Below are 20,219 nucleotides of genomic sequence, written 5' to 3' on the forward strand. Positions count from 1 at the left end.
GGGAAGGCCACTAAGCGTAAGGAGGCCTCAGGGACAGGGCAGAAGCATCGACATCATCCCTGCCTTCAGGGAACATCCATGGTAGCTGGACCCAGGGGCGCTTGAAAGAAACAAGACAATAAGAAATTAACTGCTGAATTGTGAAGAATAGGCTAGATTTGCAAAGTGTAGGAGTCTGAACAGAAATGAACTGCCTGGTGGAGGGTCACAAGTCCAGGAGACGCCAAAAGTTGGTATTTCCCTTCACGAACTCACCACTGGAAGGTGGCCTTTAGCTGATGATCCCAAATCTGGTGTGAATTAGACATTGAATAGTGAGCAGCTTCTGGATGACAGGTATTATGTGAGCAGAACTCTCCAAATAACAACCTGTAAACCAGAATGAAATGTGTTAAATTTAAATGAAAAATGTAATTGTCCAAGGTTCTGATCTGACAAAGAGGCAAATAAATAACAATTGGCGGTTTTGTATGTGGTGTATGTGATGTGGGGACCAGTGCGTCATCACAAAGTGGCTGATAAATGAAGGCTAGTCTCACAACGTGTAGAGAAGTGAGGCGTCGCAGGAGGCGGAGAAAGATTGTGGAGTCCCGGTGGCGGCTGGAATCCTCTGGGTTATGTTAATGAGGGCCTGAAATCATGGGGTTTCAGTATGAAGAGAGGAAATAGACTGACATCTTTGGAAATGAACAACAGTATTTGCACTCACAACTTATGGGCCAGGCTGGGTGTGATAAGGGAGGACTAGTCAGAGACCACTTCATAACTCATTAATCTCCAGTTTAACAAAGCAGGTGGGGAGAGCTAGAAAGCCTTAGCTACAGTTCTGCTCGTTACTTCCTTGAGAGAGGTAAACTGTTTAGTCAAAGAGAATGATTGATAGTAAAAATAAGGCTGGAGATTTACTGGAGAATATGCGAATACTGCTTTACAGTCCTTTATTCAGTCCAGTGACCACTCCTGAGGCTGAGATATATAAGTATGTCTCCTAACTTGGAGACAGATTTCAAAATGAAATAGTGAGATTCCTTAACCACAGAATTCAAACACAGCGAGTTGCATAACCAGTATTAAGCTAGTGTGCCAAGTGTCTACGGCAGATCAGAGTGCTCACTGTGGTAACGGTTAGCATGTGAGAAAATGAAGGATGATTCACATCATAATGAATTTCTAAAAAAATAGCGTCTAATTTATTACTCTGAAGAATTCAAAGTCCAGTGTCCTCATTTTTTAAAAGCCACTCGCAGTTATTTTTGAGAAAGTCAGTCATGCTTGTAGTAATGTGAATAGCCAGAATCAGAGAAAGAAGAGGAAAAAACTTTCAAGAGTATAAATATTAGTTATATAGGATTATTGCAAGACCACATGTAGAATCATGACTATTTGGTTACTTACTCTGTCTGCATATATTTGTATAGAAATATGTATGTTAGCATATATGTATCTGTAAACTCACTCACCCAGTTATCCACCCACCCACCTACCCATCCATCCATCCATCCACCCACCCATCCGTCCACCCACTTACCCATCCACCCACCCACCCATCATCCATCCACCCGCCCACCCATTCAGCCATCCATCACTCAACAGTCATTTAGTTCTTACTATGCATGAACTAAATGCCATGGGAAATAGTGGGAATAAAAAGATTATTAGATGGAGCCCTGGCCTCCATAAAGCACTGAATAGTAAGGGGGTAGGCATGCAAAAGATATAACTGAAAATTGTAATGGGTATGGTGCAGACATGCTGGAAAAGCTTGCGCCTTTTTGCCTGTGGGACTCACAGACAGTCTGAGAAGATCCTATTCAGCTGGAATCTGGAGGATACGTGGAATTGTGCCAAGTGAAGTGGTGGAGCAAATACTTCTGGCAACATGGAGGCGGCATCAATCAACTTTTAAATCACTGAGCGCAGGACCCATTGTTTTAGAGGAGTCATTAGGCAGGTTTTAAGTGTATCCAGTGAAACATTCCACCACATGTGCTTGGAACCCGTTAGTCATAACTTGGAGATATAAAATGCATTCTTGGCCTATGACAGGAATATTATTGCTGGATTGCTGCTCTGAAAGAGGTGACCATATTCGCTATCTGGTGAAATGTGCAGTGTCTCCCGGGTTAGGTCCACAGATGACTTAAGCCCTGAGTAACCCACAATTACTCAGGTGCCCAAAGGCCCACAGGCGGACTGGAAAGTTGTCCGTGTCATGATATCCCTACAGTTTGCAGAGGGTGGGGGCAGGGAGAGGATGCACATTGCCTTCAACTCTCACTTTCTCGTGTAGTTTGAAGGACTTCAGTTCTCATGTCAACCCAATGGAATGAATGGGTCAGTGTTCCTGCCTTAGTGTCACATACCAGAGGCCAGGGACTTGGAGACTGAAAAAAAAAAAAAAAAAGGAAAAAAGAATAGAAATGCAGCCCCTGCCTTCCAAGAGCTTATGTTCTAAGCTCGCGTCTTATGCTAATACAGTATTACAAAGACATTTCATGGGTAATTTCTTTATATTTTAAATTCTCGTATTTCTTTATATTTAAAATTCTAAATAAATGAAAATATCAACAGCTGTCATTGAAACCAGGGAACATAAATTGCTCTAAGTGCCTACTTGTCAGACATCAGTTTTGCCTATATGTGGGGTGATTACCACAGCTTTTCAGATAAGTTTCTGAACTATCTGAAACTATTCTATTTGGTTCTATTAAATTTCCAAAGTCATATGAATAGGAGGTTTTTCACACTAGCACAGGATCTGGTCCTTACCTAATTTATATGATTTTCTTCTTTAAGATGAATACAATTAAGAAGTGAAATGCATGATTGATTCTTGACATTTTCAGAGAGGAAACTGAGGCTTACTGGAATAAGTAGGTAGATAAAAATCTCTGAATATATGCATGGAAGTCGGGGTGAGTGGAGGGATAAATTGGGAGTTTGGGATTTGCAGATACACACTACTGTAAGTAAAATAGGTAAACAAGTTTATACTGTATAGCACAGGGAACTACATTCAATATCTGTAATAACCCATAATGAAAAAGAATATGAAAAGGAATACATGTATATGTATAAATGAATCACTATGCTGTATGCTGGAAATTAATATATCCCTGTAAATCAACTATATTTCAATAAAAAAAGAAAACCAAAGAAATTAAGGGGGAAAAAAGCTATTCTGCCCCTTCTGTCACAGGGTGAGAAATCTAAGAGAAAACATTGGAGCAAAAGAGGAAACGGGTGGGGAGGGTATAGCTCACTGGTAGACTGTGTGCCTAGCATGCACGAGGTCCAGGGCTCAGTCCCCAATACCTCCATTAAATAAATAAGTAAATAAATAAACTAGTGACCTCCCCCTTCAAAAAATAAATAAAATAAAAACAGAATAAATCTATAAAAAACTTTTAAAAAAGCATGCAAACTAACAAAAAATAAAGTTAAAACTAAAACAATTTTTAAAAAGAAATGCAGAACCACAGTGAATGATACATTTGAAACTGCTGAGAAGGGCAGAGTCTTCTGGGAGCCCAGGAACCTCCTAAGGGCTTGGGTAGGAGTCCTGGTCATTGGAGCCCCTGGAGGGGGTCATTTTACCAGGATGAGGAAAGAAATACAGAGCAAGGGGAACATTTTAAAAGTGAGATGAGGAGAAGACAACAAACGGGGGACCTCAGCCGCCCGGCCTCAGGAGTGGTGCCCAGGGCGGTGGGTGCAGCCACATGGGTGAGGAGCCCAGGATTTCTTTCCCTTTTCATGCTGCAAAATATGAAGTCATCAACTTTGCAGGACTTACCAGACTGACCCAACCACCCAGCAATCTGAAATGTTTCCTTGAATCTGAAGATTTCTGTTTAGTTTCCTGAGAAATGACAGTCTTCTCTGGTTTTTTTTTTTATTATTATTATTATTTTTTTTTTTTTTTGCCTTTGGCCTCATTCTGTAATCAGGTTGTGAAGAAGGGATCATCCCACAGATCCCATAAATCTTTAGTCACTGGAAATAAAAGTGGTGACCCTGGAAAAATTCAAAGATCGATGGTTTCAAAATTGCTAAGTAAACTTAAAAAAAGTTTATCCCATCTTTACGTAATTGAGTTTCTGGAGTTTACATTTTAAAAATTGTTTTTATGGTATTCCAAGAGGTTAATTATGTAGATTGATACCAAACATCCTTAAAGTAAATACATGTGAACTTTTATTTCATTTCATAAAAAGGAAAGTGGTATAAGCAGAATTTTAACTATCCTACCTATACGGTAAATATTTATACCCTAAATACACAAAGGTATATATGTGTATTCACATGTGTGTGGGGGCATATGCACACACATATATGCATGTTTCTATATAGCGATCACTGAGGAAAAGACAGAAAAAGCAAACAAGATCACAGTAAAATTCCATTTCTATGAGTTCAACAACAAAGGTGAGTGAAAAACTAGAAAGTCTAGAAAATGGATAGAATTTTCATTAAATAAAAAAAAGGATAGAATTTTCATTAGATGATAAAAACTTCCATTAATTAAGCATCTTCTTTATGCCTGATTCCATCCTACTGTCACTTCCTGGAGCCCCTCTGACTGGTGTATCTGATGCGGGATGAGAATATATTTCTTAGCAGAAGAGTCAGGGTGGGGAGCTCAGCGGTAAAGCGTGTGCTCAGCGGGCTCAAGGTCCTGGGCATGATCCCTGGGTTCAACCCCCAGTACCTCCATCAAGTAAATAAAGAGGCAGGTGACATGCATGGCAAATGAGTTCCAGAATGTGCTTTTGTTGTCCAAGGAATGACTTGGCTACACGGCATGTGAGAGAGAGAAAGGGTTTGGTCCTGATGGCCCACACTGCTGTCTGCAGAGCTATGGGTCTGTCTCCACGTTTACCCGTCGGCACTTGGGAGAGCTTTGTGAAAGGAGCACAGTTAGGCGGAGGGGAGGGGGCTTCGCCTCCCCTGGGGGGCTTGCAGCTTCTCCCAGCCTGGGGCAGCCTGGTCAGAGGCGCGTGAGGGGGCTCCATTGGTCCATTTGCTCCCCTCCCATGACTGTGTGTTTTCCCTGGCTTCATGACACACTGGTATTTACTGCTTGGTTTCCGTGGACACCTCCTGTAGAAAATGATGGTATTTGCTGTTAACAGTGCCCCACAAACCTTGGAAAACAATAAAATTTTCTGGAAAATGTGGTAGTAGGTGCGTGCTAGTTATCTGTTCTGCGTTGAAGCTGTTTTTTGTTGTTTGTTTATTTTTTTCTACATGACTGTACACATCATAGGAAATATGATTTGGTTCTTAAACCAGAAAAAAAAAAAAGCTAAGATTAAAAAAAAAACCTTCTGGACGATGTAGTTCAGGACTTCATTTTGCCAAAGAAGAACCTGACGTCTCAGGCTGTTTTATATCGAACAGCTTTACCCTTAAAATAAGCAGTGCACCAGTCAGGATTGAAGGGCCCTGCCCACTGTCTGTGTCTGGCAAAGTACCAGCCCACGGGTCTGTTCTTACTGATTCTGAGTAATAACTTTGAATCATGAATGATGCTGGATGAAGTGGGGAGGCTCCTTCTCTGACCCCCAGAACAGAGCAAACTCTTGTTCTCTGTGACAGGGAGGGGGAGTGGGGCTTCGGCCTCTAAGCAGGACTTAGGGAGAGGCCAGAGGTGGACCCCGGAGGAGTTTCCAAGACTCCACCTCTGTATTCACAGTGTCTCCACTTTGCCATCCCCTCCACCCTGGGGAGAAGCTCAGAGTCTGGGCTGGCGTGACCAATGGGCTAGAGGGGACCTGCTCCAAAGACATCTGTGGGTTTCAGAGTGGGCGTTTCCCCAACACCAAATTCACCTCTGTGTACACAGGGCAGCACTCACCAGTGGCAGGGGAGCAACTGCCAGGTGCTAGTAAGAGTAGCCACCCCGAGGGCGGGGCAGGGCCAGCCAGCTCTGGGAGGTAGGCGGGGCTCTAGTCCAAGTGGGACAAAGGGACTGTGTCCCCCTCACTGACCAACCAGTCAAGCTCTGCCTTGAGAGCTGGACGCTGATTGTCCGGGAAGGCCAGAGAGAAGAGGGCCTCCAGGCTCGTGCACAGAGCTGTACACATGACGCTGGCCAGCCCCCTTCTGCAGGACGCCTTCCTCGTAGCAGTGTCAGAGCGAGCGGCCCAGTTTGCCGTAATTCGCGGCGGGCCGGTTCTTCTGGACGCCCCAGAGCCTGGCGACCTCCTCAGGCTCAGTTAGTTTGAGCCCCACCCCCTGCCGGTCCCGGGAATGGAGTGGGCATCCGTCGGGATACGTGATTAACATGCAGAAATCAGTTACATGTCTCTACACTAATGATGAAGTATCAGGAAAGGAAAGGAAGGGAAAGAAACAATAGCTTTTAAAATCGCATCCAACAACTGTCGGCGGTGCCCGGAAAACAAGCCAGTACGCAGGGTACCCGGGGCTGCTGCTGCCTTGCTCTGGCCCTGCCGCCCCGCACCCAACCTCCGGCCCTCAGTGAGTCAGAGCGACAGCCGGGCCCGGGGCGTGCTCGGGACCCCCAAGGCTCCAGCACAGACACCTGGGCCTCAGAAATGGGAGCTTGCGCAAAGCGCTGATGGCCCCACAGGGGAAGCTCATGGATGGGGCTCCCTGCCGCCCCTTGACTACGAAGAAGTGAGTCTCTTATAAGAAGCATATAGATAGATCTCATTTTCTTATCCAGTCAGCCACCCTATATCTTTTGATTGTAGCATTTAGTTAATTGACATTTAAAGTGATTATTGATTCCTGAGGTAAGCTTGCATTGCCATAAACTTCTCACTTAGGACTGATTTGCTGCATTCCATAGGTTTTTGGATCCTTGTGTTTTTGCTCTCATTTGTCTCAAGTATTTTTTAAAATTTCCTCTTTGATTTATTCAGTAATCCATTGGTTGTTTAGTAGTGTATTATTAAACCCCACGTGTTTGTGCTTTTCACATTTTTTTCCCCTTGCAATTGATTTCTAGCCTCATAGCATTGTGGTCAGAGTAGATGCTTGATTTGATTTCAGTTTTCTAAAATTCACCAAGGCTTGATTTGGGGGTCAAGCATGTGATCTATTTTGGAGAATGTGCCACGTGCACTTGAAAAGAATGTGTAATCTGCTGCTTTTGGATGGAATGCCCTACACATGGCAGTTAGGTCCATCTTATAATTTAAATAATTTTAAATACCTTGCATTTGTACTCTCCTCTCCTCACAATTACTATTTTAAATATACTTTACAGCTAATTGTTTTGTGTATTCCTTAACTGCTTATTGTGGATAGAGGTGATTTTACTACTTTTGTCTTTTAACCTCCATACTAGGTCTTTTAACCTTTCTAGTTTTACTACTAGGTCTTTCAGTCTCCCTCCTTTTGGGTCCATCTCCTAGAGTAATGAAAATAAAAATAAATACATGGAACCTAATAAACTGAAAGGCTTTTGCACAGTAAAGGAAACCATGAACAAAATGAAAATCGCCCCAAGGGCCATTTGGAATTATGTTGGCAAACTCAGATCTTCTGTGTCTAAGGAGCTGGGCCTGATCTGCTTTCACCCTGCGACGGAGGAGGAGGTGGCCTCTGTCCCTCTCCTCCTGTCTTAGCAGCCGTGGCCACTTTGGCTGGCGTGGTCGCTAACAATAGCAGGCATGTCAAGGACCTCTACCCAATCCTGCTAAGCACCCTTTGACTCCATTCCATCCAAACTCTTGCCCTTTGAGGGACCAGGTCTTGAGTCACCATGTCCAATCAAAATCCTTGGGTTAGTAATCTGTCAACAAAATCAAATGTCCTTCAGATACTGGAGAATCGGACAGGAGACCTCAGACTGAAGAAGAAACAGACACTCCCATCTATCCCAAGGTGCCCAAGGCCCTGTTGTCTGAAAAGAAACTCCCCAAGTATCAGCTGTGCTCTGGGGACACGGCTGTCAGCACACCCTCGGGGTCTCCTCGCTCTTCCAGAAGTATTAGGTCTTCGGTGTTAAAACCACTGTTGTCTTTCAAACCAGGAGCCACAAACTCCGTGACAGCATCACCTGCCTCAGCAAGAGTCACCTCAGTCACTTCCTCTGTCGCAGTCCTCTACTTCAAAAACAGCGTCGCCCTTGGAACATATCCTGCAGACTCTCTGGGAAGAAGCTGTCAGGCCACCCCCACCCCCAGCAAGGAGGATGCAGAGTCCGCCCCGGCCTCCCACCAAGACTCCAGGGCCAAGGCCGACAGTGAGCTGCCACCCATCGTCCAGCAGTTTGGTCAGTTCTCAAAAGACAAGGTCTAGAGGAAGAGGAAGATGACAGACCATATGACCCCGAGGGAGGGTACGGTCCCCTGAGAGCCTTCCACACTCAGCTGGGTGACTGGGGGGGAAGGCAGGACGCGGAAAAGGCCTCTGAGTTGGCAGAGCGGGAGGAGGTGGCCTATGACCCAGAGGACCAGACGATTTTAGCAGAAGCTGAAGTGACCATCCACGGTGTGCCCAACAGAATGTGTGCGGACAAGCACGGCTCGGGCATGGGGAAGCCCACCGGCTTCGCCACCAGCATTTCTGCCCCCTCCATGGCTGAGAAGGAGAAGATGACAGGGGAACTCAACAAGCAGGTCGAGGGGCAGAAGAGACAAGTGCAGGAGCAGGGGGCAGCTCTCAGTTAGCAGAGGGCCACTTCTCCCTGTCGGAGGCCCTCATGTCGTCACCCCCAAAGGCGTCGCTGCCCTGGGCCCAGCTGTTTCCGCAGGAGCAGCAGCCTGTGGGCCGGCCGGCCGCGCCCCCTCCACCAGCCAGGGGCCGGCCCGACAACGCCCGGGCGCAGCAGTCAGGGCCCTCGGCAGGCCTGACGGTTGGCCCCGGAGAGCAGCGAGAGCAAGAGCGAAGCCGCCCCAGAGCCCCCCGCCACCCCGCCAGCCGGAGAAGGGCCCAGAGGGGCCGGGCTGGCCCAGAAGGAGCCAGAGTCAGCCCGTCCCCGGTGGGCTCCTGGCGGGGAGGCCCAGCCGCCCACGCGCGAGCGCTCAGACAGCCCGGGCCAGCAGCCCGCCCAGAGCGTGACGCCCGCCGCCGGCCTGCGAGGTGCTGCCGCGCACTCCCCGGAGCGCCTCCCTCCAGCCTCCCCCGCCCCCCCCACCCCCGCCGGGAAGGGATCAGGAAAGGCCCCTTGGCTCCTCTCAGTACAAGGATCCAAGAAACGCTGCTTGCTGCAAAAAGTGACCTCCCAGCAGCTGACACTGAGGGAGACAGAGAGCCACAACCCAGGCCTGGCGAGCAGGCCGGCGCGTTCCCCCCACCCGCCCAGACAGGAGGGCCGCCTCCGGCCCAGTTCCAGGGCCAACGGGACCCGCACCACGCGCCCTTTCAGGATGGCAGGCCTGTGCGGCTCTGGCTTCCCAGGACCACGAGGGCCAGCCCTTCCGTTTCCGGGAAGAGAATATAATTTCCAGTAAGGACGGGCCAAGAGGAGGGCCCCGCTGGCCACCTTCAGGCCACAAAAGGGGCCCATCCCTTCCTTGTTCTCTGGGTCACACGGGCCGCCTCCCTAAGCTGACACCAGGGGCCCCTCCCTCTCTCATCTTGCGTGCCCAGAGGAGCACCACCACCAACACTGGAAGAACACAAACAGCCCCCCAGAGCGAGGAAAGGGAATTCCAAGACCCCCGTATAGCGAGGCCGAGGCCGCAGGCCCTCCTGCTCAGTTTGAAGGCCTGAAACAAGCCCAGGTGGTGGGAAACAGGGCTATGGCCTCTTTCCAGTTTGGACTCCAAAGAAGGCCTCTGCTGTCTCAGTTTAAAAGACCCCGGGGGAGGCCCTCCTCCCTCTCAGTTCGGAGGCCAGGGAGGACCATCCCCCTCCACTTTGTGGGCCCAAGAGGGCCACATTCGAGCCAGTTTGAAACTGCCCAGGGTCCCCACCCCAACTGGTTTGAAGGGTCTAGAGGCCAAGCACCAAATTTCATGCCGGTACCCAGGGGAATGCAGCCTCCTCAGTTTGAAAAGCAGAGTCAATTCACTGCTCAGATTTGCAAAACAGAGGGCACCGGCACCCCCTGCAGTTTCGGGGTCCACCCCTTTTCCTGAGAAGAGTGAGCCGGCGCCCCGTCATTTCCACATCCAGGGCCACCCCCCCCCCCGTCCCCGCCCCGCGTGAAGCCGGAGCCTGCTGGCTGCCGGAGCCACCCAGCCAAGCACCCCCGCCCCCTCCGCCCCACCCCCGCCAGCGCAGGAAGAACAGGTGGGACGAGGCCGGGCCGCCCCCCGCCCTGCTCTCTGGAGGCCGAGGGGCAGTGGGCTCCCGCGACTTTCGCGAGGGCAAGGCCCACGAGTACCGGAACCAGGCATTCGAAGGGCGGCCAAGGGAGCGGCTCGAGGCCGGGCCCAAGGAGAAGCCCTTGGAGGAGCCTGAGGCACCGCCGCCGGACAGTCGTCGGGGCCCAGCCCTCGGGGACCGCAGGCAGGAGCGCGAGCTCGGGAATGCTGGGGGCGGGAGCGGGCGGAACCTGGAGCAGGAGCGGGACTGGGACCGCGGCCGCGAGTGGGACGGAGCTAGAACCGAGACCGCGGCCGCGATTTGGGGACGACACCGCGACAAGGATGCCGGCCGCGAGTGGGACTCGGGTCACGAGCGGAGCTAGAACCGAGACCGCGGCCGCGATTGGGATCGACACCAGGACAAGGATGCCGGCCGCGAGTGGGACTCGGGTCGCGAGCGGAGCTACAACCGAGACCACGACCGCAGGCGCGACCGGGAGAGGTCCCGCAGCATGGACCGCGACCGCGACCAGGCCTGTGAGCGGGAGCGCGGCGGCGAAGGGACCACAGCTGGAGCCAGCAGCGTCCCCCGGGGCCTCAAGGCTGAGGCCTGGACGCCCAGACCTAGGGCCGTGGGCTCGAGATCCGGGCTCACAAGCGGGTTCAACAGGGGGTCTTGGAAAGAGCTCTGAACTCAGGCTGAATAGAATGTTCTGGACTCCAGAAATGACTCATTTTGTGTATAATGGCTTCTCACAAAATTTCACACCTTTCCAATTCTGATGCTTTAAAAAAAACACACCAAGAACTCAACATTTCCATTAAAAATTACTGAAATGAGTTATCTACAAAAGCATATTGCTTTCTCAGATTCTAAAGTTATCTTTTCTAGTAACTTGACTCGTAAATTGTTTACATTTTTTTTAATTGCGTTATAGTCAGTTTACAATGAGTGTCAATTTCTGGTGTACAGCAGAATTCCTCAGCCATACATGAATATACATATATTCATTTTCCTGTTCTTGACTTGTAAATTTTAAGGGAAGTTGAGCTTTTAGGACTTGAGCTTTAAGGGAACTCCCAGAGCCATACCTTTCCTGACGTCTTGCCAGTGTTTCTGTTTCCGGAGGCTTTGTCAGTCTCCTGGCGGCGGGCGTCGCTGCGTGTGTGCGCCTGGCTGTGAGAGAGCCATGTTGGGTGTTAGCTCATATCTGGGAGGTTGAGAAACGCAGAACTTACAGGTAAGTCTTTCTCTTGTCATAAAGAAATTTGAATTACAAATTCAGCCAGGGAACAAAACACGTTTCCGAGCAAAAGCTCAGTTTTTTTTAATTGAGTTATAGTTGGTTTACAATGCTGTGTCAATTTCTGGTGTGGAGCACAATTTTTCAGTCATACATGAACATACATATATTCATTTTCATATTCTTTTTCCCTGTGAGCTAACACAAGATCATGTATATCATCTTACACATTTTTTCAAAAACATGATTAAAAGCAACATCTGAGTAGAAGTTGTTAAATTTTAAAAACAGTTTATTTTAAAAAGGTTTAAATTTTACCACCCTAAAGAGAAAATAAACCAATTAAGTGTACTTTAAAGGGGGAGGTGGGTTTCTTTGATCTGAATAATCAGGAAAGTATTGTTTGTTGAACTTTACCATCTGAGCATTTCTTTCTGTATCCCAGGTAAAGTGCACTAGCTCCAAACTGTTACCAGGTTATAAACTTGCCATCAAAATCGAACAATACTTGTATAAAGGACGAAATGGAAAATAGTGATATTGGCTCAAGAACTACAAACTAGAAAGCTTTTCGCTGTGAAATACAGTACACTGTATTTTCCGAGTACTTAAGTGTGAAGTAGAGAAAACCTGATTTATTTGACTGTACAAAGACACTTTGGTAATTTTTTTTTATATTTTTATAAACTTACTTTTGCAAATGTAAAATTAGAGAATTTCATTTGTTCCTCAGAGTCTATTCCATTGTATATCACTACAGATTTTCACTTTCTGACACAAATGTTTTACGATATGAGAACAGAGAGAACTTACCCATTTGGGATGATTGGTTATAGACCAGAGTCAGTAGGTTAAATTGCATTAAAGTGGTGTCAGGTCCCAACATGTGACGTGATGTGAAGGTTTTTTTTAACATATAAAACAAACTTTTCTAATTTAAATATGACAAATGTAAAAATCATGTGTGTTTCTTTAGGTTTACCTGACAGAAATTTCTGTAAATTGTATTTTATATTGCAGAGTATTATATCACTGTACATTAAAACATGGACTTCGGAACTTTGTTCCTTGAAGTAGAATAAACATCTACAGGAGGAAAAAAAAAAAAAGAAAGACAACACAGGTTGGGAGAAAAATATTTGCAAATGATGCAACTGATAAGAGCTTAATCTTGAAAAATATACAACCAGCTCATGCAGCTTAATACCAAAAAACCCCAAACAACCCAATCAAAAAAATGGGCAGAAGACCTAAATAGACCTTCCTCCAAAGAAGGCATTTAGATGGCTAACAGGTACATGAAGAGATACTCAGTGATGCTAATTTTTACAGAAATGCCAGTTGAAACTACAATGAGGTATCACCTCACACCGGTCAGAATGGCCATCATTCAAAAATCTATAAATAAATGCTAGAGAGGGTATGAGGAAAATGGAACCCTCCTTCACTGTTGGTTCTATGTAAATTCGTGCAGCCACTATGAAGAACAGTATGGAGAAGTAAAAAAAATAAAGCTAGAGTTATCATATGAGCCTGCAATCCCACTCCTGGGCATATATCCAGAGAAAACTCTTATTTGAAAAAATAACGTGCACCCCATGGTCATTGCAGCACTATTTACAATAGCCAAGACATGGAAGTAAACGAAATGTTCATTGACAAATGAATGGATAAAGAAGATGTGGTCTATTTATACCATGGAATATTACTCAGCCATAAAGAAGAATGAAATAATGCCATTTGCAGCAACATGGATGGACGTATAGATTATCATATTAAGTGAACTAAGTCAGAGAAAGGTAAATATCATATGATATCACTTAAATGTAGAATCTTGAAAAATGCTAATGAACTTATTAACAAAATATAAATAGACTTATAGACATAGAAAACAAACTTACGGTTACCAAAGGGGAAAGCAAGGGTGGGGGAAGGATAAATTAGGAGTTTGGGATTAACATATACACACTACTATATATTAAATCAATAAAAAACAAGGTTCTAGTATATGGCACAGAGAACTATATTCAATATTCTGTAATAACCTATAACAGAAAAGAATGTGAAAAAGCAAATGTATATATACCTATATATATGTAAACACATCTGAATCACTTTGCTGTATACCTGAAACTAACACATTATAAATTAACTAGACTTTAATAAGAATAAATTTAAACAAATTTAAAAATAATTATTATAGGTATGTACTTATGCCATTTATTTGTTTTAAGTTTGTTGTTGTATTTCTTTTTTTCCCCCCACTGATGTGTTTTCCCAGGTATTTTTTTTTCTGTTTTGTGTCTGAGTTCTTTTTAAAAAAATGTTTATTGAAGTATAATCAGTTACAATGTGTCAGTTTCTGGTGTACAGCACAACGTCCCAGCCATGGATATACATACATATGTTCATTTACATATTCTTTTTCATTGATGGTTATTAGAAGATACCGAATATAGTTCCCTGTGCTATACAAATAATTTTGTTTTTTTAATCTATTTTTATATATAGTTGTTAACATTTGCAAATGTAAAACTCCTAAATTTATCCCTTCCCAATCCCTTTCTCCCAGTAACGGTAAGACTGTATACTAGGTCTGCGAGTCTGTTTCTGATTTGTAGGTGAATTTATTAGTGTCCTCTTCTTTTTGTTTAAGATTCCACATATGAGAGATATCATGGTATTTTTCTTTTTCTAGTTTACTTCACTTAGAATGATGATCTCCATGTCCGTATATGTTGTTGCAAATGGCATTATTTTGTTCTTTTTTATGGCGGAGTAGTATTCCATTGTATAAATATACTACAACTTCTTTATCCAGTTGTCTGTTGATGGACATTTAGATTGCTTCCATGTCTTGGCTATTGTATATAGTGCTGCTATGAACAGTGGGATACATGTATCTTTTCTAATTAGAATTCCCTTCAAATATATGCCCAAGAGTGGGATTGCTGGATCATATGGTAAGTCTATTTTTAATTTTTTGAGGACTCTCCATACTGTTTTCCATAATGGCTGCACCAAACTACATTCCTACCAGCAGTGTGTGAGGGTTCCCTTTTCTTCATACCCTCTCCAGCATTTATTGTTCATGGGCTTTTGAATAATGCCCATTCTGACTGGTGTGAGGTTATACCTCACTGTAGTTTTGATTTGAATTTCTCTGATAATTAGTGATATTGAGCATTTTTTCATATACCTATTGGCCATTTGTATGTCCTCATTGGAGAATTGCTTGCTTAGGTCTTCTGCCCATTTTTGGATTGGTTTTGTTGTTGTTCTTATTAAGTTATATAAGCTGTTTATATATTCTGGGGATTAAACCTTTATTGTCACATCATTTGCAAGTATTTTCTCCATTCTGCAGGTTGTCGTTTTTCTTTACTTATGGTTTCCTTTGCTGTGCAAAAGCTATTAAGTCTAATTATAGGTTCTATTTGTTAATTTTTGCTTTTATTTCTATTGCCTTCGTAGACTGCCCTAGGAGAACATTGCTAAGATTCACGTCAGAGAATGTTTTGCCTATGTTTTCTTTTAGGAGGTTTACTGTGTCTTGTCTTACATTTAATTCTTTAAGCCATTTTGAGTTTATTTTTGTGTGTAGTATGAGGGAGTGTTCTAACTTCATTGATTTACATGCTGTTGTCCAGTTTTTCCAACACGACTTGCTGAAGAGACTGTCTTTTCTCCATTTTATAGTCTTGCCTTCTTTGTCGGAGATTAATTTACTGTAGATCTGTGTGTTTATTTCTGGGCTCTGTTGTGTTCCATTGGTCCTTATGTCTGTTTTTATGCCAGTGCCACACAGTTTTGATTACTATATAGCTCTGTAGTATTGTCTGAAGTCTGGGAGGGTTATTCCTTCAGCTTCGTTCTTTTTCTCCAGTATTGCTTTGGCAATTCTAGGTCCTTTATGATTCCATATAAATTTTAGGATTATTTGTTCTAGTTCTGTGAAAAATGTCATGGATAACTTGACAGGGATTGCATTAAATCTGTAGATTGCTTTGGGCAGTATGGCCATTTTAACAATACTGATTCTTCTAGTCCAAGAGCATGGGATATCTTTCCATTTCCTTAAGTCATCTTTATTTTCCTTAATCAATGTTTTATAGTTCTCCATGTGTAAGTTTTTCACCTCCTTGGTCAGATTTACTCCTTGGTCAGTATTTTATTGTTTTGGACATGATTTTAAAAGTGATTGTTTCTTTACTTTCTTTTCCTGCTAATTCACTGTTAGTGTAAAGAAATGCAGCTGATTTGTATACGTTAATGTTGTATTCTGCTACTTTGCCGACTGCTTTTGTAGTTCTTCTCTGTCCTTTTCTTCTTTCAGATTCTTGCCTTACGGTTAATTGATTTTCTTTATTGTTATACTTGTGTTTCTCTTGCTTGTTTTTCCATATCTTAATATAGTTTTTTAAACATTTTTGGTTACTGTGTGGTTCATATATGTTGCTCTGTAACGATATCTAATTGTTTTAAACTGATGGTCATTTAGGGTCATATAAGTTCTAAAAGATCTGCTGTTTTACTCCCTCCCCCGCTTGTTTTGTTTCTTATTTTATTTTTACATATGAAGATGTAAAAAATAAAATATAGCTCTGTAGTATTTACATCTTCATATGCCTCCTTGCTTGGTGCTGAGTGTTTTGCCCACTTGCTTGGTGCTGAGCTAGGAGAAATGGCCCTTGGAAGTGCTTACACACCTATTTAAAACCCCTGCTTTTGTATCTGTGGTTCCCTGGGGTACTCATGAATGCTGAGCCCCCCGAGCTCCCTGGGCTAAGTGATTTAGGGGCCAGTCCCTCAGAAGGCAACTCTGAGTGCTGGCACCATAGATGATTTGTTCTGACCCTGTGCTCCTTAGAGAGAAGGTGAGAGTTGGGGTTGCATCCTGAGTGTAAGGCTCAGTGCTGGGCCCTGGGTTTATGGCACAGGTGTATCTCAGCTTTTCCTAACGTTCAGATATTTGCCCAGCCGTCCAGTGTGTAGGAGAATGCACCGTTTTTAGATTTCTCTCACAGGGAATTGACTCTTGTGTGGCTGTTTATTTAATACATCCATGGAAGGGGAGAGGATCAGGAAAACCCAGTTCCACCATTGTGTTGATGCCCCAATTGTACATTTTTAAATGGTTAACATATTGAATTTTATATAATGTGAATTATATCTACATAAAAATAGTTTTAAGAACAAAGAGAAAACAAACTTCAAACCACTGTTGCCATTAATGAGCACCAACTTACAGCTGTAAATGTAGCAAAAACACAGAAACAGTAAATTAGCGTTAAAAAGTGAAATTAAGACAGAAATTCAGCCAAGTGGTATCGGTGCTTTGGACTCACCTTGTAGAGCCAGGAAATAACTCGTCTCTGCTCCATCCATGCATGTGGTGCACTTCTCTGTCATCGAGACTTATCTGGCCCTGGTAGGTGACCCAGTGGCCAACAGTTTTCTTTAGAAAAACAAAAGTAGAACCCCAGTAACATATTGACTTTTATGTTAAGCTAAGTAACAATAACAGCTAGGCCCATTATAACAGCTGACAAAAAATATCAAGTATTGGGAATGACATGGAAAACTTGAGCTCTTAGATTGATAATGAGATGCCATAATGGTACAAACGTTTTGGAAAAAATTAATTTAACCACACTCCTTTTCTGTAAACTAGCAATTCTGCCCCTAGGTTTTTACCCAGGGGAAAAATAGATCCTCTAAAACATGTGTAACTATATGTTTATAGCATCTTTAAAATTTTTTTCTTCAAAACTGGAGACATTAAATATCTTTGGTTAAACATGGTACAGCCATTTGAAGGTTTAAACTGGGACATTCAGGATTAAAATGGGTCACAGTTTTAGAATTACAACAAATGGTTAAATCTGATAAAAATCATGCTGAGAGCAAAGGTGAGGTAGGGGGATAGACTGTCCTGCTGAAAACAAGAGCCTTATTTGTAAATTGTAAGCTGAACCCCCGCTTCTCCTTTCCTTGTTCAGCTTCCAGGATCCTGGCAGCCACGTTCAGTGTTGCTGGACAGGAGACTGCAGGACACGCGTGAGTTTATGGAAGCTGTCCAAGGCAAAGACTTCCAGATCCATATTCATTCCCCCCGCATTTAATTCAGGAAGGAGCTCTGAGAGATCCAAGCCATCCCCCAGGCACACAGCATTCATTTTCAGCTGATTCCTACCAAGCACACAAATATGAATGGGCAGGGGAGGACTCTGGGGCATGTGAGGACATCTTCTAGTGTGAAAGGTGGAGGGAAAAAATAGTCGAGAGAGGTACCAGAGGAACAGAAAAAAATGAAAAGATCACAGGAAAACATGAACTAAGTTGTCTATTAATGTATTTCAAGTAAATAGAGAAGATAGTGTATCCGATGATCACCATTTACATATAGAACAACTACACATATTTAAATATATTCATATGTAAATATATATATTTATATGTATGTACAGGTATATGAGCATATATAATATGCATATGTGTGTGGTTGCACAGCCACCCAGAAACTTCCACCAACAGGCTTGTTAGGCTCGTTTGCAGTTCTCCGTACCTGCATGGAATAGGAATACTCCTGACCCATTTGGAGAATTTGAACAGAACCACTTGGATTTATGCTCCCTAGAAAAAGCCCCTCAAATGCACTCCCAGTTTATTTATCACCTTCACGTACCCCCATCACACACCACCACAAATGGTTTTACTACCAACTTGACCATCAAGACAGTTTAGACAATCTGGTCCACTGGCTCCCAAGGATACATGAGGTTAACATTCACATGCAGTGTCTTCATTGCAGAGCCCTGTGGATACCGGCCGCTTCTCACAGGAGTGGTTAACTAGGGATGAGTGAGCTGCCCTGCATCTCAGGACAAATCACAGCTTCTGGATGTTTTTATATATGAAATTATATTATCTGTTGCAGTGACTATTCTTGTAATGTCGACCATGTGAAGAGCTGGAAATAACATTTAGGCCTGACAGACTTCCTATATTGGCTTGAGATCCCACCCAGACACCTAGATCCTGGGACACAGGTAAATCGCTGTTATTCTTTATTTTCAAGCATATTGGCCTGAGTAAATTTCAAGAAAGTTTACTAAAATAGAATGACACAGGGTATTAGGATGATAACCAAATCAATTAGTGACTACACCGCTTATTTTTTACTGAAAAAGTTTCTTATATAATGTAATTTTCTAGCTATAAAAGTATAATCAGAAATGTCTTGGTCTCGGTTTTAAATCTAAGAATTATTGGTTATTGTTTGATATTGTATAAATTATTTCATGCTTTTATGTGTCAGTATCTAAAACTGAATTAACCATGTCACCTCCTTTCACATGAATGTTCTGAGTATTAAAGGAGATTTTGTAGAAATGCTAATTACAGTTCCAGTGCATTCTAGGGGCTCAGTATAGGAGGGCTAGCTCGTAGCTGTTGTAGGAACAGTGACATTAGTAGCAGCAGCAGTAACGACAGCGCTCAGTAATACCACAACAGTATTTCTCACACTGTACTTTGATAATGTGATTACATAGTCAATTGTTTGTCTTCTTTCAAATGTTATTTATCTCCACATGTAATGTGGTTGGCTGAAGTCTGTGAAGTGTTTATGATGTCTGTAACATTCCATGGATAATCTTGAATAATTTAATAAAAACTTGTATTTTCATTCTTCACAAGCAGACATTTTCTTTCTCAGCCATCTGTGTGTATTCTCTACCCTTTTTCATAAGATGTATTATCAGAGATAACCTTTATGAGAAGCTGACCATCTGCACAAATAATTCACTCTTGGATAGCACATTATTCTTTTGGGGGCATGGTCAACTACAATTTTAGGAGGATTCAGTATGGTAGGAGGGAATGAGAATGCATGAAGAAAACCCCAAGGCATTTAACAAATCTTTATGATTTGTCTAAGTGTAATAAAGGAGAACAAATCTGACTCTATATTGGATCCATTCCTTTAGTTTTGACCACTGTGCCCTGTTTTCTAGGCTCAGTCTTGCCAGCTCTGCACCTTTTGTGAAACAATGTTGCCTTTAGCCTGAAATAGACAGGAGAGTCTGTTCTAGGGGCTCTGAAGTTTCAGGATGTTAGCTCTTCTGCACTTAGGTAGAGCCTAAAATGTTGCCTGAGAGCCTGTTCTCAGGACTCTGACCTTTAAGGATGCACTTTTGCACTTAGGTAGAGAGGGTGAGTTGCAAGATAGAGAATAACCTTTGTTTTGTTGGAGGTTTACAGGGACACCATGGCCTGGCCCACACGGATGCTTCAAGAACAAAGACTTTCTACAGCAAGAAGTTTGCAGCAATGAACCACACCCCCTCCCCTGTTTTTTTTTTTTTTTTTTTTTTTGGATAAAAGAAGCCTGTATTCTGACTGGAGCAGGATGGCTCTCCAAGACAGTAGTCTGCCATCCCCTCAGTCTGCTGGCTTTCCGAATAATTTTGCTATTCCTTGCCCTAACACCTTGTCTCCCAATTTATTGGCCTGTTGTGTGGCCAGCAGAATGAGTTTGGACTCAGTAACATTGCTTCTTTAAGTATTCCCTGACCAGCCATCTGAACACTGGCACACCTCATCTGTGCTCCTGCAGCACCTGAATACACCCTGTGCAGTTTAATTCTTGATTTACTTATATCTTTCTATCCCCAAATTCCTTGACAGCAAAATAATCATGCACGATTGTACCTGGGTTTCCTCAGGAACTAACATAATG

At 43.7% G+C, this 20,219-nt stretch overlaps 1 pseudogene; it reads left to right on the forward strand.

Moving 5' to 3' along the window:
- The first annotated feature begins 6,087 nt into the window (after positions 1-6,087).
- Positions 6,088-11,313, forward strand: LOC102515548 (annotated as a pseudogene).
- The last annotated feature ends 8,906 nt before the right edge of the window (positions 11,314-20,219 follow it).

Source organism: Camelus ferus, chromosome 18 (genome assembly GCF_009834535.1).
Source record: "Camelus ferus isolate YT-003-E chromosome 18, BCGSAC_Cfer_1.0, whole genome shotgun sequence".
In the NCBI taxonomy this organism is placed as follows: Eukaryota; Metazoa; Chordata; class Mammalia; order Artiodactyla; family Camelidae; genus Camelus; species Camelus ferus.